The sequence below is a fragment of the Haemaphysalis longicornis genome, unplaced genomic scaffold (genome assembly GCF_048455015.1).
Source record: "Haemaphysalis longicornis isolate Haplotype H1 unplaced genomic scaffold, Haemaphysalis longicornis Haplotype H1 scaffold_7, whole genome shotgun sequence".
Classification (NCBI taxonomy): domain Eukaryota; kingdom Metazoa; phylum Arthropoda; class Arachnida; order Ixodida; family Ixodidae; genus Haemaphysalis; species Haemaphysalis longicornis.
In genome coordinates, this window is record NW_027526422.1 from 67,441,453 (window position 1) to 67,453,894 (window position 12,442).

The window sequence follows — 12,442 nt, forward strand, 5'->3', positions numbered from 1 at the left end:
TGCCAAACCACGAACCGACACCAGCATGCATGACAAAGGCGTCTTTTATTGGAACACCATATATTCCGTCTGGTTGTTATGAAGAAATCCATGGACATAACGCTATAAATGCCATGAAGTATGGCCGTCCCTTTCAGTTCATTTGCTAGAATAAGTTTGTATGATCCCGTAAGACGACGCAAAAAGTCGTCCTTCTGCATGTCTCGCCCAAACCTCTATGCCGCTGGAACTTCAACTATCAACTAGCGATAGATAGGGAGCTGTAATGAAGAATCGCAGGCGGAATTCATTCCCAATGATTGTCTTGAAATGCGAAACGTTCTTTGTTTTGAGAGAGTTTCTCGCTATTACCTTAGATGCATCCACAGATCATGATCTTTGGATCAAAACGGAAAAGAAGTGGAGTAATGCGAGTACGGGGCGGGAGAATAGCGTGGATAGTAGGAGTATTGTGTATTCAAATTAATGCTAATGTTTTCTTACCGCCATTACACTTTTGCGGCATTGAGGCACCCTTTACCGGCATGATGATGATGAATCGGGGCAAGTAGCCAGATAGTATCTTTACCAGTCAGCCTAATAGCGCAAAAGTTTGTTACTGAGGAAAATAATGCGCCAGATTAAGACTGTGGCAGTGGACTTCCCAGAACTAACGGGCTTTTAATATCGGACAGCAGTGAATAGAGAGGATGCCATTAAATCCGCCACTATAGAAAGACACCTGAAAATCGGTCTTTTTTCAGTTTTGTACCTTGAAGGGGGCGTCGTATAGGCCACGTGCCGCATTAGACCATCAAATCTATTTGTGTATAAATATAAAGACGTGCAGGTACCCCAAAAAGTAAAAGGAGCACGTGTTGGATATATTGAGGGGATTTCTCCGCTATGCGCCTAGCCAGCAACCTTAAAGTGACTCTCCAAAAAGTCATTCTGAAATAAAATCGGGCCGCGCATATTCTATATAAGCTGGCAGCCACATAAAATTGAAATTGTTCTAATTTCACGAAGGTGTGCTCCGTTTAATTTTTGGGCCACCTGTACATGTGCAAGGTACCCCATGGGCGTTCATTGAGGGCGGCGGGTCACACTTACAGGTGACTGCATCTAGCCGTTCTTAAAATTGTTTCCGATATACAGTGTGCTCTTTAAAGATGGACATCCAAGAAGTGTGTCCACCTCTAAAGGTAGACACACCCTGAAAGGGGGACACACACTTTAAAGGGGGATACGCCCTGAAAACGTTCAACTGATTAGATAGAAGCAGGAAAATTCTCCATTGCCACGGCACTGGTCGTGAGGACAGTGATTACAGTTCTGAAACATAACACGCAACAGCGGAGTAAAGTGCTAAAAAAAGTGGGCGCCACAGTTTTGAGGTAGATGCAGTCTTGTTAGTCGGTCTTTTCTGTGTCCTCCATTTGCCCACAAAAATTATGCGATGTTACATATGCGAACGGCAGCACATACGGATATTGGGGTATCAGCCAACGCTCTGACGTTAGGCCTATCACTGCTCTTTAGATCTAACGACTTTACCAGGTACGGAAGGCAAACATTCAACGAGTTCGACGTTGCTTAGCATGTTGTTAGGCTCGACGTTGGAGCTACCTAACATTCGGCGGAACAAGTTTCATAACACGTACCCCAGATATATACTGGCCATAGCTTATCTACGGGATGTTTTGTTTCATGCCAGTTTCAATTCTTACACAGCGTTGCATATCCGAAGAGCAGCATGTAACTGCACAGGCGTATTGGCTGGCGTTTACCACGGGTTTTTCAGTTCTGGTGACTGACAGTGCTCAAGTGTTTCCTAACCAAAGATGCGTATTTGGCAATGCTTTCCCCGTGACGTTTGTTTTCGTGCCGCTCCCAAAACTCATATGTGAGCAGCATACCACTCAGTCCATACACGTACTGACGATGGAGCAGTAGCGGTCCCAGAGATTGGTTTTAGGGGGGGCGATTTTTTTTTTTTTTTTGAAAGAAAGAGGGGGGGGGGGGCGTTTTTTTTTTTTTTTTTTTTTTTTTGTGGGGGCGAATAAGAACCGCTTCTCTCCTTGCGCCAGTTCTGCGGAGGAGGTGACAACAATGCCGGCGTGTGCGCGTATGTGGTGTAACCCGCTTGCGCACAAATCACTTAGCGACACAGTGGTTTTTGACTCCCCGTAGGCGGCGCAACGGCTGACTCGAGCCCGTATTTCTGACGGCCGCAACACGTTTGCGACCTCGCACAAGTGGGATTTAACCTCGCGCAAGTGGAATGCTTCGAAAAAAACAAAAAAATAAGAAGCTGAGGACCTCTTTGGGGGGGGCGATCGCCCCCTTCGCCCCCCCCCCCCCCCCTCTTGGGACCACCACTGCGATGGAGCCAGATGCCAAAGCTACTGACTGTGTTAATGTTTGCAGTATAAACACGAATGGCAGTACCCAAACTGGCACACCCTACACCACCTTTTAAAAACACAAAACATTCTTCTATTCACACCCAAGCACTTTGTATGACGGATACCCGAACGAGAAATACCAGTGCTTATTTTCCGCGAATTTAATGATGACATTGGGAAACAGGGCAAAAACGAATGGTCTGTGGCTTTGGCATTGGACAACTTTGTACTGGCTTACCACAACTACCTCAATCATCCACCTTCTGTGTACGGATCGAGTACGTATTTGGTATTGGCCGCGAAGTGGTTCTAATTACCATTACTCTGAAACAATAAAGCAGTACTTATCCCTATCAGAAGCTGTAATGGTTGTGTCTCTCGTTGGACATCCACTTTCGCAGCGTAAGGTTGGTGCATAAACTTGTTTGCTTCAAGGGGACAAAGAACGTTAGAATAACATACTTTTTACTTACTCACCAATTAATCAGTATTGCAGATTTAATGTTTTAATCAGCATATTCTTTTTTATAATTGCGCCGTTCTTTTTTAGCTTTGTTTGGAGTTAGCCTTTGTCGGCCATACATAACACCGCGTCTTGCTGATGGTCCTGACTGCAATGGGGCCAATATTTCTGTAAGTACCCCAACAATTATAACAAAATTCAGGCACACGCCATCTATACCCACTGCCAATGTAGTGGTATTATCCTTGTGACTGCCTGACGGATTTGTGTTCGTGAGCCGCCCCCTCCACTTTTTCCAGTCACCCCCTTCCCACCCTCCACACCTATACTCTCACCATCCACCTGGGCATAAAGAGAGAATTTCTTGTCCCCCTTCCCTCCCATATTATTTATTAATTAATTTATTTATTTACAGATACTGCTGTCTCGATACACGAGACATAGCAGGATTGGGTACATCAGGAAAAGAAAAGAACATACATTAAACAACACCACAGAAGCATACAAAGCATTTAAAACATATTACAAAATATGGTTAGGCAGTTGTTTCAAAAACAGTTCAATTGGTTTTTCGCGCAGGGTACCATCTAGGTTGTTCCAAATCTCAACAACGGCTGGAAAAAAGGAATGCTTAAAGCAATTTACAAATGACTGGAAGGGAACAATGTTGAGTGGGTAAGATCAGCGCGTGGCTCGTCGGGCGGAATGACAAAAAGTAATCGGTGCTTCAATGCAACTGCGGCTGTGTACATTCTTACGTAGCAGAGTGATACGATCAAGTGTAAGTCGAAAAGCAAGGGGTTCTTGTGATGAAGTGCCTGTGAAAGACGAGGAAGAAGGGACCGAGCGCGCAGCTGCATCGAGTGCGTGCAGAAGAATCGAATCGGCAAGGGTTCAGCGGACGCATTTGACGCGCTGGGCGAGTGAGCGCGGCCCTGTGATCGCTTGGAGCTAGAAGCCAGGGTCTCAACCGCTGCTGTCGCCGGAGAGCCGTCGGCCGCTGGTCCGGTTACCGAAGTCTGTCTGCTGGCCCGTGCCTGGATCGGGTGACGCGCTGGGCCAGACAGCGCGGTTCGGGGAAACACCGGCTCACAACCGCCGCTGGGCCATCGAGCCGTCAACCACAGTGCACGGTCCCTGACGTCCGGCCGCTGTCCCGTGTCCGGACCCGACGTGACGTGAGACTTCTCAGCGAGCAAGCCGCGCCGTGGTGCATCGGCCGATCCCACGTACTTCGTGAGGAGACCTCGTTGGACTGCTGCGCATCCTGACCATGTAGGACGTTTCCTCCCTTGCTCTCTTTAGCGAACAGTTTTCCTTAGCCTGCTACCGCATTTAACGCTCTTTCCTGTAGTCTCGTTTCCGCTCTGTGTTTCCGTTACTCTCTTACCTTCTGCTCTCATTTTCCACGCATAAACCTATCCCTACTTGCGCACGTATTACCGACTCGTGACTTTCTAGCTGGTCCTAGGCCCATTCATGACAAAAAGTGGCGAGCCTGCCAGGATACTTAACATCCGCTGAAAGGAGTCGGTAAGCCGCGAACGCGCCTGTAAGGTTGGCTGGAAAGCATGGACATAGAGAAGTTAATTGCTGCGGGAACTCAGCTGGGGCTTTCGGGTCAAGAGCTTAGGGCTTGGGTAGATAGCGAACGTGCTGAGCAGCGTGCCGCAAGGGCCGCTGAGAGGGAAGCTAGCCGAGAAGCAGCTGAAAGGGAGAAGGAAGCTGCAGAAAGGGCAAAAGAAGCCGCGGAAAGGGATAAGGAAGCTGCAGAAAGAGCAAAAGAAGCCGCAGAAAGGGAGAAAGAACTGCTACTTTTACGAATCCGACTCCAAGAGGGCGGTGCAAACCCATCGAATCCCGCCGCGGGAAATGAAGCTCTTGCCAGCATGAATGCGTTCAACCCGCAGAAATTGCTTCCTCTGTTTGACGAGAAGCGCGACGACTTGCACGCGTACTTGCAACGATTTGAACGCGTAGCAACAGGGCAACAATGGCCGCAAGACAAATGGGCTCTTGCAGTAAGCATGTGCTTAAGGGGAGAGGCGCTTACCATTATTGGCCGAATGACCGCAGAAGACTCTCTTGACTACGGTAAAGTAAAGAAGGCGTTGCTTCAGCGTTTCCGGTTTACAGCCCAAGGCTATCAGGAAAAATTCAGGAAAGCGCGGGCGGAGGATGGTGAAACCGGAAAACAGCTTGCAGCGAGACTCACCGGTTATTTTGACCATTGGGTAGAGATGGCGAACATTCAGAAAACGTTCGAGGCTCTCCGTGACCATATCATCGGGGAACAATTCATCAGCTGCTGCCATCCTAAACTTGTGATTTTCTTGAAAGAACGCGAGTGCAAAACGCTGAGCGACCTTGCCGATGCGACGGATCGTTTCCTCGAAGCGCAAAACTTGTCGAACCTCGGGAAGGTCTCCGATGACGCCCGGGATACAACTAAAGTCGCGGCAGACGCCCAAACGAAAGCGTCACCGAAATGCTTTCTGTGCGACCGTCCAGGGCACCGTGCACGAGAGTGCCGCAACTCCTTGAGAGAACCGGCAAGTCGCGCTACGCGTGGTCTCCACGGGCATAAAGCTGAGCACTACGGACATGGGTTGAGTGGAACAGAGCAGGTTGCTGCTTGTGCCCTCACTGAGCCCCGGGAAGCTCAACCGCAGTGTATCAAGTTCGATGACAAGCACGATGAGAATGCTTGTACCAAGTATTCTTGTGGCATCGTAAAAGAACATTCTTGCCTAGCCGAAGGGATGCCAGTGGTCGAAGGGCGATTATTCGGACAGCCTGTCACCGTTTTGCGGGACACGGGTAGTAATACCGTTCTTGTCCGACGCGACTTGGTCGCAGTAACCCAGTTAACGGGACAAACTACCCGGTTAATGCTCTTGGACGGGACAGTCAAGAAGCTCCCGGAGGCCCACATATACGTCCAGACCCCGTACTTTGTAGGCGAGGTTACCGCCGCTTGCCTGGACAAGCTAATCTATGATGTCGTGATCGGGAATATTCCAGGTGTGAGGGAATCTCTCATGCCAGATCCCTACTGGCCGCTCAAAGGGAAACATGGCCCACGTGTGGCACTGGCCGCAATAGCCACTCAGCTGCCCACCGATCGGTTGGCTCCGGCTGTCGCGAATACAGAGAAGGGAAAGGTTACGCCTCTAACTGTGCCTTTAATCAGGTGCGCCGACATCCCAAGAGAAGAGCTGGCCGAAGAACAACGACGAGACCCGACCCTCCGATGTTGCTTCCGGAAGTTGGGGAAGACGTTTTCATTGGCAAAAGGACAGAGGTACTCGTTTCTTCAATCCAACAATGTTTTATGCCGCCAATACCAGCTTGCCTCCGGCAGAGAATTTGAACAAGTCGTCGTTCCAAAGAGACTGCGGGAACAAATCCTTCGAGTAGCCCATGAGAGCACCTTGGCGGGGCACCAAGGTGTCCGAAGGACGACCGACCGCGTTATGCAAGAGTATTATTGGCCAGACCTACGTCGAGACGTACGACACTTTGTCAGAACTTGCGGAACCTGTCCGCATAATGTACGCAAAAGAAAGACGGGACCTTCGGCACTAGCAGGAGACATGCCAACTTGCTGTACCCAAGGCGTAGACGTTCCAGACCAAGAAACTTTCAAGAGCAAAACGTCATCGCACATGTCCAACGATACATTTACCAAGTCGACGGTCCAACGGCTAGACTGTGAAACCGCGTACAACAACGTATTCACTCAGTCGCCGCCGTTTCATCACACCCGAATCATCGTTAACAAGTCAGAAGGTCGCCCACATGATACGTCCAGCCATTACAAGAACACCAAGGTCGGGCAGCGAAAGAATCCGTCCGATACGACAATGAAACGACTACGAGGCCGCAAAGACCATTTCGCGAACTTGGTACAGAATCTTAGGATCTAAGAGACAAGTCACTGACGCACTGGTCTTCTTGAAGCCGGTCACTACCGGACTGGCGATGCAGGGGCTGCCAACATGGGTAGGGTTAATCCTCGCCTGCCACCCGTCTTTTGTATATAGTGTGTTCTTCGATTGTTTTTGACGTCACTTTGTTTCTTTACTCTGTTTGTATTTTTCCTTCTGTAACTTCGTGCGTTGCGCGTTTTAAGTGTTCTATTGTGACTGATAGTGCTGCCGTGAACTGTGGACTTTATTGTGCTTCCCCGGAAATTCTCCGCGCCTCTAAATGACTGTTCTTTTTATAGAATAGTTGTTGCTTCCCAACAACTTTCTTAAACCTGGGGTCATTGTGATGAAGTGCCTGTGAAAGACGAGGAAGAAGGGACCGAGCGCGCAGCTGCATCGAGTGCGTGCAGAAGAATCGAATCGGCAAGGGTTCAGCGGACGCATTTGACGCGCTGGGCGAGTGAGCGCGGCCCTGTGATCGCTTGGAGCTAGAAGCCAGGGTCTCAACCGCTGCTGTCGCCGGAGAGCCGTCGGCCGCTGGTCCGGTTACCGAAGTCTGTCTGCTGGCCCGTGCCTGGATCGGGTGACGCGCTGGGCCAGACAGCGCGGTTCGGGGAAACACCGGCTCACAACCGCCGCTGGGCCATCGAGCCGTCAACCACAGTGCACGGTCCCTGACGTCCGGCCGCTGTCCCGTGTCCGGACCCGACGTGACGTGAGACTTCTCAGCGAGCAAGCCGCGCCGTGGTGCATCGGCCGATCCCACGTACTTCGTGAGGAGACCTCGTTGGACTGCTGCGCATCCTGACCATGTAGGACGTTTCCTCCCTTGCTCTCTTTAGCGAACAGTTTTCCTTAGCCTGCTACCGCATTTAACGCTCTTTCCTGTAGTCTCGTTTCCGCTCTGTGTTTCCGTTACTCTCTTACCTTCTGCTCTCATTTTCCACGCATAAACCTATCCCTACTTGCGCACGTATTACCGACTCGTGACTTTCTAGCTGGTCCTAGGCCCATTCATGACAGTTCTAACGGCAATGAACATGCGTGAAATAAGGGAGAAAATTGCGGTCATAGTGGCCGAAAATAAACCGTATTGCTTTTTTCTGTATGCCCTCGAGCATATTTACGTCAAGTGCAGTATAGGGTGACCATACCGCTGAAGCGTACTCTAGCAATGGTCTGACGAGCGATTTATATGCGGTTAATTTGCAGTCCTTGGTAGAGTGCTAGTAATTTTCAGGTCTTCTCCGTACCCAGGAATGCACCGCGGTGTCTCGTGTCGCCGTGAGGGACGAGGCAGACTCGGATGTCCAAGATATGTACAGTTTATGTACAGGAATTATTTACAAGGCATATACAACGGGAGCAGAACTAGCCCGCAGTGGGGCTTAGAAGCTTGCGGGTGTCTAGCCGGCGCAGGCGGGACTCTCCCCGTGACCTGCGGCAAGTTCAGAGCAAAAAGACCCCATCCTCTCGCCGGGCCTGACATAAATACCCTCGGTGAGGGAAGGGAAAGTTCAAAGAAAACAAGAAACGGCAAGGCCGGGTACAATACTCCCCGACCGAAGCCCCGTTTACATTGACCCGACGAGGGCGCGTTGAGTCGAAATAAACAGGTTTTTTGGACTCGACACCCCCATGTATAAGCGGACGGGGTGGGTCAGAGAGCCGTCGCGGCGAGTCCAGTCAACTCGGAGGCAGGGGGTGGGTTAGCTCTCTCGTCGGGCTGAGTCGGCGGGCCGCGGGGAGCATAATACCGCATTTGCGCGGTTCTAACGCACCCCCAATCGTAACGCGCGGGTAACTTCGCGCAGGAAAATTCGAAAAAAAAAATGAGACACTGACGGTACTGCGCAGATGGAAAAGACACGACACCACGTACCTGGAAGAGGGAGATTTTATTTGGTGTATGCAGTTCTGGAAGCCAAAAATGAATTGTGCTTCACAAGGTTGCTTATCCAGCTGCTGCTGGAAATAAAGTTATAGCGGGGAACACTGAAGTTGCTCGCAATTTCAAGTGCCTTGATCTTAATAATTCTAAGCGTTAGGGGCTAAGCAGAAGCACACAAAAAAATGTGCAACATCTGACCAGGGTATGCGGCATGCCATTGAAGAATCAGTGCGACGAAATTCACTCACGTGGTGTTGACGGATTGTTTTTATTGGATTGAGTTGGATTTTGCGGGTACTTCGTGTCCGTTGCGCATGGCAATGCTGCTGGCCGCTTTAAAGCCTATTTCGTTTTTCAGCCCGATTGTAACGCGCACACAAATATTAAGCTACCTTTTAGCAAGAGATCGTGCGCGTTAGAATCGTGAAAATACGGTAGCCCCTTTTCCGTGAACCCCGCTGCTCCCCTCACCTCGATTCTTTGGACGGGGTTCATATAAACTCGGACGCGTCGAGGTAAGCTGAACCCGCCACTCAACTCACCCCGCCCCCGTCGCGTCCATGTACACGGGGCTCGAGCAAGGTGCGTTCGGAGAACCTCCACACATGGTCGTCGCCACCCAACTTGTCAAAGAGAGCGGCGCCTTTTTGTCCCGGGCCGGACACGACCCTGGTCGTTTCCGTAGGCGCCGTGCGTCGAGACGGCCTAATTGTTAGCGGCCCTCCGAAGGGTGACGGCCGTCTCCGCGTCTCCGTCGTTGGGGGCACCCGCAGTGCAACGACCTCCATGGTCAAACCTTACACCTCCTACACAAGATACATTTAATCCCACTAGATTAAATGGATTAAGACGAAAAAGAAGGTTTGATCTGCGTTGCCAACAGTTCAGGGGAACACGCGCAAAAAAGATATAACATGGCGAGGCGCAGACTGAACTAACGCGCAACTCTAGCGGCAAAAGAAGCCAAGAAAACAGGCGCATGCACAAAACACAAGCAATGGAACCCACAGAAAAGGATGAGGTCATCTCGTAGAACACCATGAGTGTCCGCCGCGCAAGAAATGTAAATGTTCGGTTACGCTGCCTCCGTCAGGCACTGATACGCACACTTACGAAAAAAAATGCACAAAAACAGTCTGCCGCGGTCACACAACAGTTCATCGTACCGCACCAAATCGGTGGGCGAAGTGCAGTCCGGTGGTTGCGCGGTCGAACACATTGCACCGCGCCGTCCCCCACCCCAACCCTGCCGCGAGTACCGCTGTCCGAATGACCGTTATGCATTACATTTACAATGAGCGCATTAGTTTCACAGTTACGGAGTGATGGGGGGGGGGGGGGGGTAGACGTCAGTAGTTGAGGTTTTCGGAGTCCTAGGTGCCGTAGAGCAAAGCTCCGATTTGAACAAACAGCGGATTGCCCAAAAGGGCTCTACCACATTAATTAGCTGCTTGATTTTCGGCCTTGAGTAGAAACGCCCTACGCCCGACTGAAACTGATGCTCCGCTTTGTCGCGTGCGTATTTGTCGGGGGCATGTTTACGCGGGGTGTAGGAACAAATGGTCCCGGAACAAATGGTCCCGGAACAAATGGCCCCGGAACTTATGGTCCCGGAACTTATGGTCCCGGAACAAATGGTCCCAACTCGAAAGTAGGAACAAATGGTCCCGAAACTTATGGCCCCGGAACAAATTGTCCCAGGCACCTGTTCAGGCAAAATGATTCTATAAAACTCCACGTGGGTTCTGTTTAAATTTGTTTTATTTTGCTGGAGTGCAGTTTCTAATTTCTTAGGTTTCTTTATTTTTGTTTTCTTTTTTTCAGATTTCGTTAAACCGGTTAGCTCAATTTGGGCGATTAGAACGATTAAACGCGGTATTTCTGCCAACCACGCATTTTTGTGTAATTGAAGGGTATTCATTACACGATTGGCCTGTTTTCGGAATTTTGTTATGCGTAATTTATCCGGCCTTTTTATTTTAGTCGTCGAATTTTTTTATATGTTCAAGACGAACATTCTTATTTATTACTTCCCTCTCTCTTTCGGTATTTGATTTTTGTAATATTTTCCTTTTTTCGGTTTTCCACGTTTTGATTGTTTGTGAGTCCGGCCGTGTTCCAGGAAGCCGCACGTGTCGCGAGACGCCGCTAGTAAGGGAGGGGGGTGACGGGCACAGTGTCGAGACATGCGGACGTCTGGTCTGATAGCAAACATCAGCTGAGGTGCTGGTCAAGCCAGGCTGTCGCGATGGTCAGCACTGTTAAGTTCGTGCTTCATATTTAATTAATGAAAGCCGCCGGTGGCTCATGTATTCGCGTCGCCTCAGCTTCTAGCTGTACGCTCAGTTCCTTTCATGCAGCCGCAAAGACGCGAAGTTGGGGGTCGCGGAGTGCATGCTTTGTGCTCCTTCCTCTTTTATGTGGCAAAAGACTGGGGTGCTGAGCCCTAGTTCCCCTGTTGGTATGGGGTCGTTCGGTGACGAGCTGACGGGAAGCGAAAGGGTGCTGTCTCTAGTTTTTGACGATTTACGAAGCCGGCGTCGGCGCTGTTCGTTGATGGTCATTCGCCTTAGGAATTCGCCTCGGGTTGAAGGAGCTCTTCTCGGTAGTCCGGCGGGCGGCGGCGTCCCTTAGTCTGGGAAGGGAAGAGATTAGCCACGACTCCCTCACTGCCCGCGCGCGCGGCGACAAAGGCAGGGCAGGAAGGCGACGACACCCTAAGGTGTTAGCCGCGCGAAGACCGCTCTAAACGTTCGGCTTTGGCTTTTGAGGAGATGCCGCCCGCCAGCAAAGTATTGCCTATTTTCGGAGAAAAACCAGTTTCTAAACTGCAAGCTGTAAAATTATCGAGGTGCAAAATCTTGATTAGTGTTGCTTCGCTTGATTCGAACTGCAGATATCGAAGCATTTCAGGTGGTGAGCACAGTAACTCAGCTTAGCCTACCCAATAAACCCTCATCGAGTAAAGTTTCTTTTTGAAATAGCGACAAAACGGCGAGCGCAATGCACCAGTAGAGCTATATGTTGACTGGCGGTCAACAGTGCCGTCCCACTCACATTTTTGATACTTTGCTTAACCTAAATAATGCCGTCACTGTAAATAGGCTCAACGTACTGCAGGAAGTCAGACTCACTTCTCAAGCATTAACAAAATCTTGTATTCTTGCGAGTATTGCACGTCAGCCATGTTAATTTAAACAGTTGTGTTGCTCCACTTCATAAGAAAACTGCATTCACGAAGAAAATTACGGTATCCCGTTATTGTATTCACTTTGAACAGCGGCCGATGGCGGCCCAGTACACGCGGATTTTTGATTAAAAGGTTCACCACTGGTTTGCCTGGCACTCGGAATAACAAAAAAGTACGAACAAAGCAAGCACGGGAGATCGTACACGTGCGACAAAAAAAGTTTGTATACAGCATTGAGCTCAAGCAAATTCAGCATTAGCAAATATACTGTGTACGAACAGATGCAAAATACAGTGTGCCCAGATACAAGCATAAATGTAAATACATTGACCCCCCTCCTTCCCTCATGCAGGCGCTAAGGCGTAGTAGTGGTGGGACCATTTCTTCCTACTTTGAAGTTGGGACCATTTGTTCCGGGACCATTAGTTCCGGGACCATAAGTTCCGGGGCCATTTGTTCCGGGACCATTTGTTCCGGGACCATTTATTCCGCGACCTGTTTACGCGGGCCTCTACGAGACAGTATTGCGCTTGCCGTGAAGCTAGGTGCGTCGCCCTGACCCACCTTGACCAACTGTGG